Source organism: Fringilla coelebs (genome assembly GCF_963513975.1).
Source record: "Fringilla coelebs genome assembly, chromosome: 25".
Lineage (NCBI taxonomy): Eukaryota > Metazoa > Chordata > Aves > Passeriformes > Fringillidae > Fringilla > Fringilla coelebs.
In genome coordinates, this window is record NC_140051.1 from 6,520,304 (window position 1) to 6,535,274 (window position 14,971).

Sequence of the window (14,971 nt, forward strand, 5' to 3'; positions counted from 1 at the left end):
AGGGGGACAAGGTTGTCTTGACCTCGGCTGTGACTCCAGGGACAAATCCTGTGTCTGTCTGGGCTGGGCTCTGTGATCTCAGGGCAGCCTTTTGCTTCTGCTAAATAATCCAAATGGATTTCAAAACCCCAAACCCTTGAAGCAGCAATATTCAGGATTTCTGTGTGTGCTGGGGAATGCTGGAAGTGGCAGCTTCTTTGAGGCTGAATCAATTGACAGAAAAGCACTGATTTCACTGAGCTCCCAAACCCTGCTGGGTCAATACAAGAAAATGAGACACTCAGATGAAGCTGTGAAAGGTTTGTGCAGAGCCTTCAAGTCCTGGCTTCGTGACAGGAGTGGAAACAGGAGTCATAGGTTTTCGGGAAACCTGACTCTCATTCCTGGTCATTTCTCATAACAAACCCTTCTTTTTTTCTGCCTTTTCCAATCACATTGATAGGACAATGACAGTCCCTGCCAAGATCTGCACGGGGATGGAGATGGAGCATCACATCCCACTGGTCCCCAGGATGGGCTGGGATTTGGCAGGGACGCATTCCAGAAACCTCCACCATATGAAATCAGAGCCTCCAAGGGGCCACATGATTGAAACCCTGGGTATTTTGGATGGGATTTGAGGGGGATAAACCCTTCTCTTGATCCAAAGCCACCAATGTGAGTGCCATTCCCAGCTGGCATGAGAGAGCTTTGTTCCCACTGGTCATGGCACTCACAGACGTCATTATCCAGTCCATTTTGGGGCAGAAAAGGATACAAATAAGTAAATGCAACTCCTTTTACCTCTCAAACCCTCTGCAATCTGTCTGCAGCAATGCCCTGGTGCAGGAGAGCCCAGGAGTGATGGACAGGGATCGAGCTGGGAAAGATAATCCAACTCCAGAGAAGCAGGGAAAGGACTGGGGTGGGAGTTGGTGCCCAATTCCATTGAGCCCTTCCTCTATCTTTGCTATCTTTGGAGGTCTAAAAGAAGGTTGTCTAAGCCTAATGTTGGGACAATGTTCTCAGGCAGAGGGTGGGATTTTTGGGATTGTCCTAGGCAGAGACAGGAGTTGGATTTAGATGATCCTTGTGGTTCCTTTTAATCTCAGGAGATTCTGTGATGCCATGATTTTAATGTACTCATTTAACTTTTTTCCCAGAGCCAAACAGGAGTATTTTGGGGCCATTGTTTTCCCTACCTAAAAGTCACTTTTTCTCTCTGTTACCTAGATGAACATCAGCAAGGCAAACAAAAAAGGGTTGTGGAATCATGGAATTGTTTAGGTGGGAAAAGCCCTTAGAGATCATTGAGTCCAACTGTTGACCCAGCACTGTCAAGGCCACCATTAAACCATGTCCCCAGCTGCCACATCTGCACATCTTTTAGATCCTTCCAGGGAGGGGGACTCCAACACTTCCCTGGTAAACCTGTACCCCTGCTTGAAGTCTTTGAAATCCCAGTCTTCAGAAAATTCCCCCTTGCACCAGACCAACTTCTTGTACCTTGAGGAAGCAGGAGGAGGCCTTCAAACCCCTGCCCTCACCATCAAACTCCTGCTCTGAATTGCTGCCCTCCTCCCCTCCCCACATTCTGGCACTGATCAGGATCTCGGATCTTCCCAAGGAGGCAGGTGCTGGTGCCATCACCCCGAGCTGTATCCCGCTCCACGGGAAGCCCATCATGACTCCAGTGCTATTCCTTATGGCATCCAGGGCTCTCCATCAGCATGGAAATCGCTGCCTGGCTGCATTTAATGCCCAAATAAAGTGGCTCTTTCCCTGCTGGAGCCCTGCACTTTTCCTGCAGTCAGATTTCCTCAAGCACATGTCCCAGGGTGCTCCAGGGAGCGCCGCTGGAGGGGAGCATATTCTTGAGTCACCCGTGGGCCTCTCTCTAATTAGACTTAAATGAAGCTGTTTGATAAGGAAATGCTTTCCCAGCATTAGGAATACGGACGTGGAGAACAACACCAGCTGTGGAATAACACCCGTCTCAGCCCAGCAGAGATCAGTGCTATGGCTAAATTGCATCCTGGCCCAGGAACAGGGGGATTTTTGTCCCAGCACAGCCTTTAGATGAGGAAATCAACAGCAGGAAGTGTCTCTTAATTTGCTAATAACGGGAACGCGAGCGGCGACTGGAGCGCTCCCGGTGACACTGGCGGGATTCGGCAGGATTTGTGCAGCACAGGAAGCGTAGCCATCGGGTAGCAGATGGCACTTCCACATCTCCCATCAAAATGCAAAGTTCCTTAATGGATTTCTGACACAGAGCAGCACGGCAGGAACAGCTCGGGCTGGAAGCGAGCAGGAATGAATGGAACCGGGAGGGACCGAGCGCTGCTCATCCCTGTGCCAAGGCATCCAAAGGCAGGACTGGGATGCAGCAGGGAAGAAGGTACTGTCAAGGGCAGACCTGACAGCTGCTCATTCCAAAGGCAATTCCCTTTATTGCCCATTGGCTCAGACAGGGCTCCCTTATCTGGGGCAAGTGGCCGTCTCCAATGGGCGATAACGGGACCGCTTTAGAACTGTGCAAAGAGCAATTCTCCATTTGCCAGCTGACCTGGAGTATCAAGGGAGAGGGGGAAAAAAAGATTATTGATCTAAAATAGCCCTCTTTTTGTCTATTTTATAACAGTTGGAAGGAAAAAAAAAAAAGCCTCCGAGAGCTCCCAGTTCAATGAATGACAAGGGAGTGGAATTTATTATGCTGGTTCATTCCTTTCTGAATGAGGGCAGGTGTTTTTCAAATGAAACACTTTCCCCAAATGAGCGGAACAAAAAGGGATTAAAAACACAAAGGAAGCTGCGGCTTTTCCAGCTGATGGAGATTTGTTTTAGGTATCACTCAGCACTTTGTTTTAGAGGGCAGGGAAAATTTCCATGGACCTTTTTCTGAATGTCTCTTATTGGAATTCAGGATTTAAGGAGTTAGTTCCCTTCCCTTAGTCACCTTCCCTTTTCAAACTCCAGTTCATTTAATTTAATAGCAGAAAAAGGACGAGAGTGACACGTTATTGAGTTTACATGACAGTCCAAAGACATTACAATGATGGGATTATGTGCTTTGGAGTAGCCTTATCATCCAAACTCCCACACACAGGCAGGAATAGGAGAAATTCTTCACTCAGTCCTTAGCACTGCTTGTCAGAATGAGGATGGCTAATTAACATGACCTTTTTTTGCTTTAAAGGGAAAACCCAGAAAATTCCATCTCTCTTACATTTGTTTGTAAAGAAATGAAATAAACACTAAAATACACTGATCACTAAAGGCATCAAAGGATATTCAGAAGCCTTCATTTTCCTCCCCGCTCCACAGGCCAGAGGGAAACAAGTGTGAAGAGAAGGTCTCTGGTAAATAGAGCTGCTCTGCACTAAATAAAATACGAAATATCAAGTGTGGTCTCAAGTCCAACAGCCTCCGTTGTGATAATTTGGTTTCCACAAGCAAGAAACCTTGAGGGAGACCTTCAGAAAGTGTGAGCCCAGATTTAATGGAGGGCTGGAGAAAGGAGCTGGGAGCAGCTGGATCAATAAACAGGCTCATCCAGAAACCTCCAAATGTATGCAGAAAAGGGAAAAAAGAGAAAAAAAAAAGCCCTGGAGAACAACACACAAATGTAGCTTATGGAGCATCCCGTTGCAAGCAAGGGAAAGAAAGGGGAACTTTTCAGCAGCATTGAGTCATCCCTGACTCCAGGATCTTTCCCAACCATCCCTACTTCACAGCATCAACCTCTTGATTCCTTTTTTCCAGGGAATAAAGCTGCTATTCAAAGCTGCTGGCTCCAGGGTTGGGCTGGAAGAGCAGCAATGTCCAGCCCCCCTCCAGGGAGGCTCCGCGCAAATCCCTTCATTAGGCACTGGCTGAGAGCAGGTATCGCAACTCGGAGATGCAGCACTTTATCTTTCTTTTATGTTTAATCTCCTTTTTCCACTCCCACGGGTTGAAAACATTTCCTGCAGGACTCTTCATGCTGCAAAGAAAGTTCCTCAATGTCAAAACTGGAGGAGGTTCAGGTGTTGCTTCATGTAAGGATAAAGTCGGACGAGTTGGGAAGAGGCAGGAGAGCCGACAAGGAGCAAGGACACCCTGGGTGCCTCCATCCCTTTTCCACCCAGGGAGCCACGGGGAATGATGGCTGTGGAAAGCCCACATGTGTGATTCCAGCAGCACTTGGAGCTGCTGCTCCCGTCCCAGGTGGCTGAACGCTCTATTTAACTCATTTCTAAATATACCTTGCCCAGCCAGCGTCTGGCGGCGGCTCCGCTCCTGACCACAGGCGAGTTATATAAAATTGTCACCTTGGCTTCTCTCCCTCAGCTCAGCAGAGCCCAGGCAGCCTGTGTTGTCCTCCAGCTCCCATCTCAACTCATAAAAGCCAATAAAAACATTGAGAATGAGGCCTGGGCGCTTTTACCTCCCAGACAGGAGTAGATTTACTTGGAAATGCCCTCTTGGGTATCCCAAACCCTGACTCATGCTGAATTCCACCTCAGCCTTATGGCAAAAACAGTGCAAGGAAGACATCAACCACCTCAAAGGGACACATTTTTACACCATTAAAATGTGGCTTCTGCCTGTTTGGTTTGCAGCTTTATCACCTCGCTTCAGAATAGATGGAAATAGGAGCAGAGTAAGAAATTTTTATAAAGGTTTCACCCTTGCACACCAGATTTACTGGGAATTCAGGAAGAGACAACTTCTCTTGTTCTGTCTTGAGTTAAACTATTTTTCCATGCTTTTATTTTCCCTCCTGAAGAGGAATCCCAGATTCTGAGCCCCTCTCCCCCTCAGCAGAGTGGGAAGAGGCTGCTGGAAGTGGTCAGATCCTCTCAGAAGAACGGCTGAGACACTCAGCACATGGCTGGTGGTGGATCTCATTTGAGCCGCTCTTACCATCCTCATGCATGAATCTATTAATGGAATAAACGACTTGGATCCTTTCTGATATTGTCAAAAATCACTTCAGCATCCCCATAACAACCACAACCCTACAATCAGATGTCCAAGGAATGAATCCTTCTGTTCTGGAAAGTATGGACACGTCAGGGGCTGCTAAGCCTTGGCCAAAGCATCTCAAGGGACAGGATGTTCATTCTCTCCATGAGCAGATTTGCACCAGCACTTCAAACTGATTGTCCAACCAGGGTGTAAGAACCTCACTGGATTTGCCTGTGTGTGTTTTGTCCTCCTTGTTTGTTTTTTTTTTTTTCTGGAGAGGATGAAGGCAGCTATGGAAAGTGTTATCCAGCAAAGACGAGTTCTAACACTGACTTGCCTCAAGGTGACATTGCTCAGGTCAAGAGCAAGAGCTCATCCCATCTCAAATCCCACTTTTCTCAGCTTCCTTTACATCCCAGTAGGCTTTGGGAGCACATGAACCATTGGAATGCTGTTGGATGTAAGGAAGAAATTCTCACCTGTGAGGGTGGGCAGGCCCTGGCACAGGGTGCCCAGAGCAGCTGTGGCTGCCCCTGGATCCCTGGCAGTGCCCAAGGCCAGGCTGGATGGGCCTTGGAGCACCCTGGGATAGGGCAAGATGATGGAGGGTGGGACTGGATGGGCTTTAAGGTCCCTTCCAATCCCAGCCCTTCTTCAATTCCATGATTCTATAAAATATGACTCCAGTTTGAAAACATTCTCACCTGACTTTGAATACTTAAAACCAGACCAGGTTTTAAAAAGGTGCTCAATTGATTCCATTCCATTCCATTCCATTCCATTCCATTCCATTCCATTCCATTCCATTCTCTCACCAAGCTCTGCTCAGTGGCCTTTCCCCAAAAACTCCGGATGAGAATGTTGATGAGCTGCAGAAGACAGGTTGTTAGGGCCCATCTGAGACTCCTGGGTGAGTTTTCCACGTGTGGAATCTTCTGGGCTGGATATGAGCAGCCCTTTGGATCAGCTCTGCCCCTTCAGCAGCAGTTGGCTTCACTGTGCCAGTCTCTGCCATGGCTGCACCCAAGTGGATGAGCTGAAGGTTTTCCAGCTCATGGGACACGAGCTGTGGCCAAAACCTTGTACCAGGGGGAAAAGAGGCCATGAAAGGCAGTGACTGGTTTATGCAGAATCAGGGGAGAGGGAGGCAAGGAGAGGAGGGTGTGGCAATGGTCACCAAGGAGGTGGGAAAGAGGAAAAATGAGGATTTTAGTGCTTCTCAGGAGAGGAATTCAGTACATTGGGGTCAGCTGACAAAGGGTTGGTGCCTGTATCTGAGAGTGCACTCACAGTCAGGCTTTGCTGGGGTTTCTGAGAGTCCAGCTGAGCTGGATCTGCGGATTATTCCTCCCTCATCTCGTCAATCCATGACCATGCCTTTCATGAACCTGGATCTCATGTGCTCTCCTGTGCTGCTGAACCCTGCAGGGCATCCTGATGTGAAGAAGTGCTTCCAAGGTTCTTCAGAACCTTCAGAAGAGAACTGGCATAATTAGTCTTAATTTATCCTCAGTAATTGCCTGCGGCATCCGTCAGCAAAGAGGGGGCTGGCAATGCAGGAGGAGAGATCCTTTATTTTTCATTATTTATTTTCCTTGACACAGAACAGTTTTCTTTCTGCAGGGAAGCTGCTCAGCCGAACTCGTGCAATAAATAAACAGCACCAAAAATTTCTGGGGAACGTCCTGATTTGATTAATTTTGCCACAAGGAACTTCTAAGTAGGGGGAAAAAAAATCCGCAACCACCAAAGTAATTTTCATTTTTAAGTTGTTGTTCTTTGCATTTTTCACAGAGCTCTTCCTACCTTGGGAAGAGCCAGGAATGCTCTTGAATGGATCAGCTGTTATTGGACCCCAGAAAATCTCTCCTCCACCCACACTCAGCAAAGAGCTCGTGGATCTTCCTCCTCCCAGATCCTTGCTGCAATTGGAACATGTTAAAAATATGGATGCACCCAGGAAAACCAGATGGGGACTGGTGGTTGTTAACTGGGAGCAGGGAATAAGATTTCCCCTCCAGTTCCAGAGACGTTCCTCACAGGATTGCAGCTCCCTATTTTTTAATTTACAGCTTTTCCCTCTTGTAATGCTCATATTTTGGGACATGAAGTCATTGCTTGAAGCCTGAGATTGCTGAGTGAGTTTTTTCCACACGTGGGCTCTTCCGGGCTGGATATAAACGGCTTCTCCTTGGATCAGCTCTGCCCCAAGCAGGGCTTCTTGTGCTGTCCCCAGGCAGTATCCACCTTCCTGCATTTCTTGTTGCCTTTGGATCTCTGGGAATTACTTTACAAAATCTTCCCATCTGCTCCAGCCTCTGGATGCTCTCAGGAGAGCTGGTGCTGCCAGCTGGGTGTGTTGGGTGGTGATTGAAGGGCCCTTGGAGCTGATACTTCCATGATCTCTGTGAATCTTTCATGCTCACAGTGAGCTGGGAAACAGAACATGGAGGAGTTGTGCAGAGGAGGAAGGGAATTGTGTGTCTCCACTGAGCTGCTAAATCCAGCATGGATGGCAAAGTCTGAAACCCACCAGCACCAGGGGTTAGGTCTGCCCTAAAACACATAGGAAAGGCCGTGAGAAAGCATTTAGAAATATTTAAACTCTGTCTAATCCTGCATTCTAATTTTCCCACAAAGCAGGCAGTGCAGAAGTTTTCCAGGGGGAGAAGTGTTTCAGATGATCAGGAATTCCTGGGGCTACCCAGAGCTGCCTGAGATGCAGTGGAGCATCAGCCAACGTGGCTCTGGGGGATAAAATCCCATCCCTTGGACACCACCCCACGCCAGCCTTTGCACTTCACTGCCTTGCTGCTGGCAAATCCTGTAAACTGCACTGGTTCCCATTTAAATCATGCCAGTTTCCAATTGCATTTCCAGTGCCAGGTGGGAGCAGCAGCTGAAATTTGCTGCTGCCTGAGAGCTCCTGGTGCCAGAGGAGGTGGCACTGCCATCCCAGGGCTCTCTGCAGGGAGCGGTGCCGCTGCCACTGCAGAGCTGTCCCCACTGCCCACACCCAAGCCCAGCCCGGCAGGGGTGACCTGTTCCTGCCCCAGGCCCGGGGTTAAAGTGGTGTAAATGCACCAATATTTCACCAAAATTGGCTTTTTCTCCACTTGTTCTCTTTTTAACAGCTCCCACACACACAATCAGCAGCCACACGGCCGTTGGAAAAAAAGTGCTAGAAATGACAGCAGAGTAACAGAAAAACTAAAACATTTTCACAGCCTTGTCTGCTGGTTTTAAGTGCATTTCACCACAGCTCAAAATTACATTATTTAGTATCAATTATCCTTCGATTGAAGCTTGGAGAGGTGGCAAGGCGAGCATTTTTATCTCATTAGCATGTCTTGCCTGCTAACCATTTGCTGTATTCCCTCCCTTTGATCCTGTCTTTGATTATATTGTGTGACAAAAGCCCGTGTAATCTACCATTATTTCCATTAAGAGCAGAGCTGCCCTCCTCTTTGACAAGGCAATTTATTCTCATTGCTGCCTTTGTGCAGCCTGGCCAGGTTGCCGCCCTCCTCCCGCCCTGGCGGGGTGGGATTGGCAGGTGTTGGTCCAGCCTGGGTGGCATCAGGACCTCGGAGTGTCACCAGCAGGGCTGCAAATATTGACATTTTAATGGCAAGCAGGAGGGAATGAGCGTGGTGGCGTAGTTCAAGTGGTTCTGCTCTCTGCCCCCAAGAGAGGCGGAGGATGAAGATGCTGGAAAAGGTCCTTGAGGAGGTGAGATCCATAAGAGACCTTTGAACATGAACTACTTGTTTTTGAGCCCTGAACGAGCTGTATCTGCCCCTCAGCACCCATTTCTGGTGCCCTGCTTGGTGTCCAGACCCAAATCGGATTTAGAACAAGAATCCTGTGATCTCTGTCTGTCTTCCCAAAGTCACTTTGAGAAGCCAAGTTATTTATTTAGAAATATCTTTCTTACTGCTGCTTTTTTTCACATGATTTTGCAGCCACAAGCTGATGCTGAAGCCAGAGTAGATCTGCCCAGCCCAATTTTAACAAAGTTAATCAGGACTTATGAAACAATCAGTTATTATGAAACCAGCTTGAATAATTTTGACCATTATTTGATCAATCCCGAGCCTTTGTTTAGTCTCAGTTGTAAGAGTGATGCTCCCTTGGCAAGGACTGGATGGCTTTAAGTTGGATGCCCACACAAGGCCACAGCCCAGCATTTTTCCAGAGAGATTAAGCAGCCCTTGCTGCTTCTCTCCACCTCCTCCAAGCATAAACACCTATTTCTGCCCTCACAAGAGATGCACTTAAAATAAACCTCGGGTGTTGTGAAAATACCAACTCTGGCTCACCAAAAGGATAATCACTGTCCTTAACCTGAACACAGGGCACTGAGTGCTTATTATTTTCTCTTGCCCTTCTGGTCTAAAAAAGACAGTGGGAAATGAGTCCTGCTTGGAGAATAAAGGGAGGTTTGGTGGGAACCAGTTATCCATGGTGGCGTGGAAGAGGAGAAAGCCATTGAGGAGAAGGAGTGGGAATTAACTGGGATTGAAATTTCCTGTTGGAGACACACGAGGCTCAGGCCCAGGTATCAGTTGCTGCCTCCCCTCCTCTCTTTTCATTAAAATGTCTTTCTTTACCTTAAAATGAAAAGCAAATGAGTGGCCCAAGGTACTGAGCTTCCCTTCACGGCTTGTGGGGCCTGACATCCCAGTGGAATTTGTCCTGAATTCACCCTGGGTCTGGGTGACCATGGAAAGGGTTTGCAGGTGTGGGTTGCAACCTGGCTGCATTCTAAGAACCTCCAATGAGATTTTCTGGCCCTGATTTGGTGAGGTACCAGGTCTCCTCAGCACCTTTGTGGAGACCAGGGTGCACATAAAGGATCAGGAAAGCATTCCATGCAAAGAGCATCCACCCGTGCCTCATCTCAAACACAAACAGCTCCTTCAGCTGATGGGATGGAAATATGACAGGGCAAAACCCCAGAGTGTCCAGCATTAAAACCTGCAGAATGTGGATTTTATCCCTTAAAACTCCCTGATTTTAAAAAAAATATTGTTTAAAATACATTTAATATTCCTAATTATTTTCTTGTGAGCTCCACAGACTGATTTGTCTCAGCAAGGTCCAGATCTAATTAAATTTATGAGATAAACTACGCACAAACTCTGCTTATTTGTGGCATTTTCTCACGTCTCAGGGAGATCCTCAACACCATAAAATAATCTTAAAAGAGGGTTATGGATTATCTTTGAGCTGTAAAGTCCAGCTTTATGGAACAAACTTGGGAATAAGAGCAAAGCCCTCATGTCCTGCTCCCAGCATGGATGAGACCAAATTCCTTGGAGAATCCTGCTAGGAAAAGGAGGCACCTGCTGCAGGAGATGCTCCAGGCACAGGGAGAATCTTCCCCTGCTGCTTTGGAACTCAGCTAGACAGCATTTTTATTGTCTGAACACGGAGGTTTAATGAACGTTGGAGAATTTAAAGCACAAAAGCTTTTCTAGACCAAATTGCAGAAGAGTTTTGTAGAGAAAAACAAAAGTTTGCCATTCTCCTCAGTTTTGATTAGGGTTAAAAAAAAATAAATTAGAAATACAGGGGTGAAGAACCCAAAAGAGAGATTTTTGGTCTGAGAAGTGTCCACATGGGGGTTCCCAGGCATGTGTGTAAAGAAACCCTTTGGGAACGTTGGGCTGCAGCCCCAGGGCTCCTCAGCTCTGGTGGAGAATTCCCTCCCTGGAACCCAGCACTGGGAGGCAGAAGGTCAGGTTCCATTATCCCCAAATCCCCCTGGATTTCCAAATCCATGCATGTTAACTGCTCCTTTCTCTCTTGCTTTTATTAATTCATAAATAAATGAATGGAGAGGGTTGATTCTTCTACTGCTTTTTTTTCCCCCCTTCTTTTTAATCTTTGAAGTGTTTTTGAAGAAAAATAATTGGCAAAGAACCTGTCCCTTTCCCCAGCAGCTCTGTGGATTCATTTAAGTTTTATAAGTGCTATTTCTGTTAGAATAAATCTTTATAAAAAATGACTGTAATGACCCTCATCTGGCCAGAGCACCATAACCCCAAATCCCACTCTTTCTGTGGAGAGCTTTGCCCTATAAAACACACAGATTCATCTCCAGGGAGACTCAAACAGCTTGAAATCACCCCCAAAAGAAAACACCAAATAACAAACTCTCAGGCATACCCTGCTGATCCCTGCACTCTGGAAAACCCCTCCATTTCCTTTGGCAGTGGAAGAAGAAGGTGTTTAAGATGGAAGAGCACAGCTCTGAGGGGTTTTTTGGAATGGTGGTGGTTGAAGAGACTGGGCTGGATGATGGAGCCCAGTGGGGGTGCTGAGTTTTGTTCTTAGCACGTGGATAAATGAAGTAGACCCCCATGAATGGTTAAGTCCTGGTTTTCAACCAAAAAAATCAGCTCTCCCCAGGAAAGTCCCACAGGCAGAGGAGAACCCAGACCTGCCAGTGGCTACCTCCACCTCCCAATTTCTCCAAAATTGTTTGGCCTTATCCAGTCCCATTTATTGCTTTTCTCCCTTCCCATCCACCTCTGCTTGATCCAAAGCCTGGCTGGAAAATCCTCTGTGGAGGAAACCAGAACTCCAGGAAAAGCTCAGTTTGCATTCCCAGAGGAAGGACCTGACAATGGCTCCATGATTCTGAGCATTATTTTGTCCCCAGTTACAACTCTCAGGTCCATTATCTGCTGCTCTGAGCAGGAGCTGGAGGAAGTTCCAGTGCTCTTCCAGAGTGAATTAACCCAGGTAACTGAGGGAGTTTTACATCTCTGGGACAGACTTCAGGGGGTTTGTGGAAAATGAACTGCTCCAGGGCAATACAGGACCGAATGCCTCCCTCAAAGCTTTCACAGTTATAGTGAAAAACAAATCAGGACTTGTCAATTGACCAATTCCATCTTTTCCTCTGTGAAAACAGGATGGATTTGCCCCCCTTTCCAAATCTGAAGTTTCTTCATGCCTTGAGGCATCTGCATGATGGGATCTCTTGGATTGCAGCCATGAGTTTCCTATCCAGGATCCAGCAGCAAGCCAAATTTGGTTTTTTCCATGTTTCTTTCCACTCTTTAACCATTGTCTCTGGCCATTGCAATGCCAGACCAACATTCCCACCACAGTGTGATCAGCAGAGTCCTGTGCAGGGTGGAGTGACCCCAGCAAGAAATCAAAGGGAAAACAAGCACAGAAGAAGAGCAGGCAAAGATTGAAGGCCACTGGTTCCCACTTGGGAAAACCCAAGAGCTTGACAAAATAACCCTCTTAAGAGGCAGGAAAAGGGTTTAGTTTTCTTTGATTTTTTTGTTGTTGTCCCCAGACAGCTCTTGCAGGTGAGAGAACTTAGAGACAGACCTCTGTGCTTTGAATCATCTCCAGAGCTGACCACCAACCATGAGGAAAAACATCTTGGGAATACACACCAGGGGGGAGTTATTGGGGTGAATTCCCAGAAAACAAACAGTGGGGGGAATTATTTAGGGCATCCCATTTTAGCTTGGCTGGGAGCAGAGGGGCTGCAGCAATTCCCCAGAAGTGATCAATTACTTTGAGACCAGAGAAGTGGTGACAGAGCTTAAGGAAAAAAGAAAAAAATCATCAAATTAAGGCAAGCAAAGCTTCAAGCAAAAAAAATGGGAAAGAAAACCAGGAAAATAAAATACAAGGGATGTGCAAGTTAATGGCAGCCTCAATCATGAGGCAGCAGGAGCCACAGGAGGCTGTCACTGTGACAGCTCGTGCCTGAGCTGGCAAAATTGTCCTTTGGAGAGCAGGACTGGGGACTGAGGGATGGGCTGGGCCTGCCTGGGTGGAGGGTGGCTTGCTCTGGGGGCTGAATATGGGGTTTTCCTCACCTGCTTCATTGCAACATCCCCAGGGAAGGAGAGAATTCAGTGGCAAATTCAGGGCTGGGGTTTAGGACCTTTGAATCTTCACTGGGGCTGTTTTCTCCCTTTATGGCAGAGCTTTGGAAGCAGCCAAAGTTTCCCCTCACTCCAGTGGAGTTCAGTGGGCTGAGTTGTCCCAAGAGGGGGTAGGAGGCTCCATGGATCCCCTATGACACTAAAAACCATGGAGAACCCCTCTGCCATGACCCATTGAGCTCCTCAGCAGTTCCATTCCCTCTCCCATCTGTCACTCCTTTAAAAGCAGAGTTTTTGCATCTCCTCTCGTTCCAGCATTCCCAAGTAACTCCTTCACTTCCCAAACACCATTCCAGGCTTCCAGCCTCTCCTCCCCAACACTAAAACCAGCTGAATTGGGTATAGCAGAGTCATGGACTGACCTGCAGCACCCCTGACAGGACCTGCTCCTACCTGGAGGAGCAGGAATCCCTCCAAGCCCAGCTCTCCAGCTCTGAGCAGCCCTGTGCACCCCGAGCTGTTCTCTCTGTTTCTCTCCTGCACAGCTCATTGGCACGACCTTGGCTGCAGCTCCTCTTTCCCACTCCCTGATGGGTGTCTGCTCTGAAGATGAATCAGATTTTTAGGTCCCAATCAGCTCCCCTGGCTTAGGCAAAATGCATCCATCCCTCTTGCAGCCTATTAAGGGCTGGGATAAACCTCCCAGCTAATGCTGGCTGCAAATCCAGCACCACTCAGGAGATGTCAGGCACCCAAATAATTTTTGTTGCTTGCTAATGAAAGAATTCCTTAGGAGGAGAAAAAAGGAGGAGAAGATGGCGCCAATAAAGACACTGAGCTCCAATTAAATGAGTTTCCCTGTCTGCCTGGATTTGTCTCCAGCTCTGAATTGCTCCAGCAAGGTCAGAGCAGGGTGGGAGATGTGCATCATTCCAGGAGATCAGCACTGTCCTCTCTCCAAGGACTGCAGAGACCCAGAGGATGCCGAGGTGCCGAGGGGAGGAGACCTCCACTTCCAGCCCAGCTCCCTCCTGATGCTTTTGGGATAAAAGCAAATAGAAGAGCTCAGGTTTCACCCCAAAGGGAAATTTCCTGCTGAAAACTCCCCAAAACCTGGAGATAAGGAAGTCCTGGTGGACTGTGTGTGATTTCACAGCTGGAATGCCCCAATCTGAGCCCATAGAAACCCAGAACCCCAGATTAGCTGGGATTGGAAGGGACTTAAATCTCATCCAGTTCCACCAGCAGGGACACCTTCCCTACCCCAGCTTGTTCCAAGCCCCATCCAACCTCCCCCAGTAATGACTGTGCTGGGTCTCTGCTGCACAGCCTCCCCTCCAAGGAGCTCTGCTGCTCCTTCCCTCAACCAAAACCCTTTTCCAACAGGATAAATCTCCCGGGAGCCTTCCCATGTAATGAGAAGCCTTCCCTGAGATGCAGTTGGGAAATGAAAGTCCCCAAATCCTACAGGAGCTGAAGTGCTGCTCAAGCAGCATCAGAGGGGGGAACAAAACCTTCCCTGTTTTGCTGAGCCCATTTTTTTGTGCTTTCACAACTTCTCCCAGGAAAAATAAACTCTGGAGCCCTCCCCTGGCATTGGGATGAGCTGGTAAGGTTGGGATGGACTCCTGGTGGCACAGGAGGGATGGCAGCCAGGGCAGGATCCAGCCCTGGACCCCCTTATCTGAATCCCTCTGGCACCAAACACACCTTAGGGCAGTTAAACCCCTCCTATTTAGATGCCCAAATCCTTCCTTTTCCTCCTGAGGATGCAGGAGGAGCACCCAGGAATGAGGCTGGGGAGGGGAGATGCTCAGGCTGAGCATGTGCTGTTTAATTAGCCGTGGCCTTTAGAGGGGCTGGAAGCAGGGTGGCCTTTCCCCAGGAGAATAAAAGAGAGATAAATGCATAAAAAGTCGCTGATTCCCTTCCAAGAGTGGAAAAGCTGGAAAAATATCATCCCCCAAAGCCAATTACAACCCAGTGCCATGCCCGAGCCTGGTTCCATGGAGGGAATTTGCTTCCCTTCCTGCCCAGCTGCAGATGCAACTGCTCTAATAGGCTGTAACTTTCCTTTCCATTTGGAAGTAATGAGATATAATCTGGTTAATTCCAGTCTTTGAGCTCTTTTGGCGGCCTTTTTCTATTCCCTTTTTGGGTTTTTTTCCCCTTTT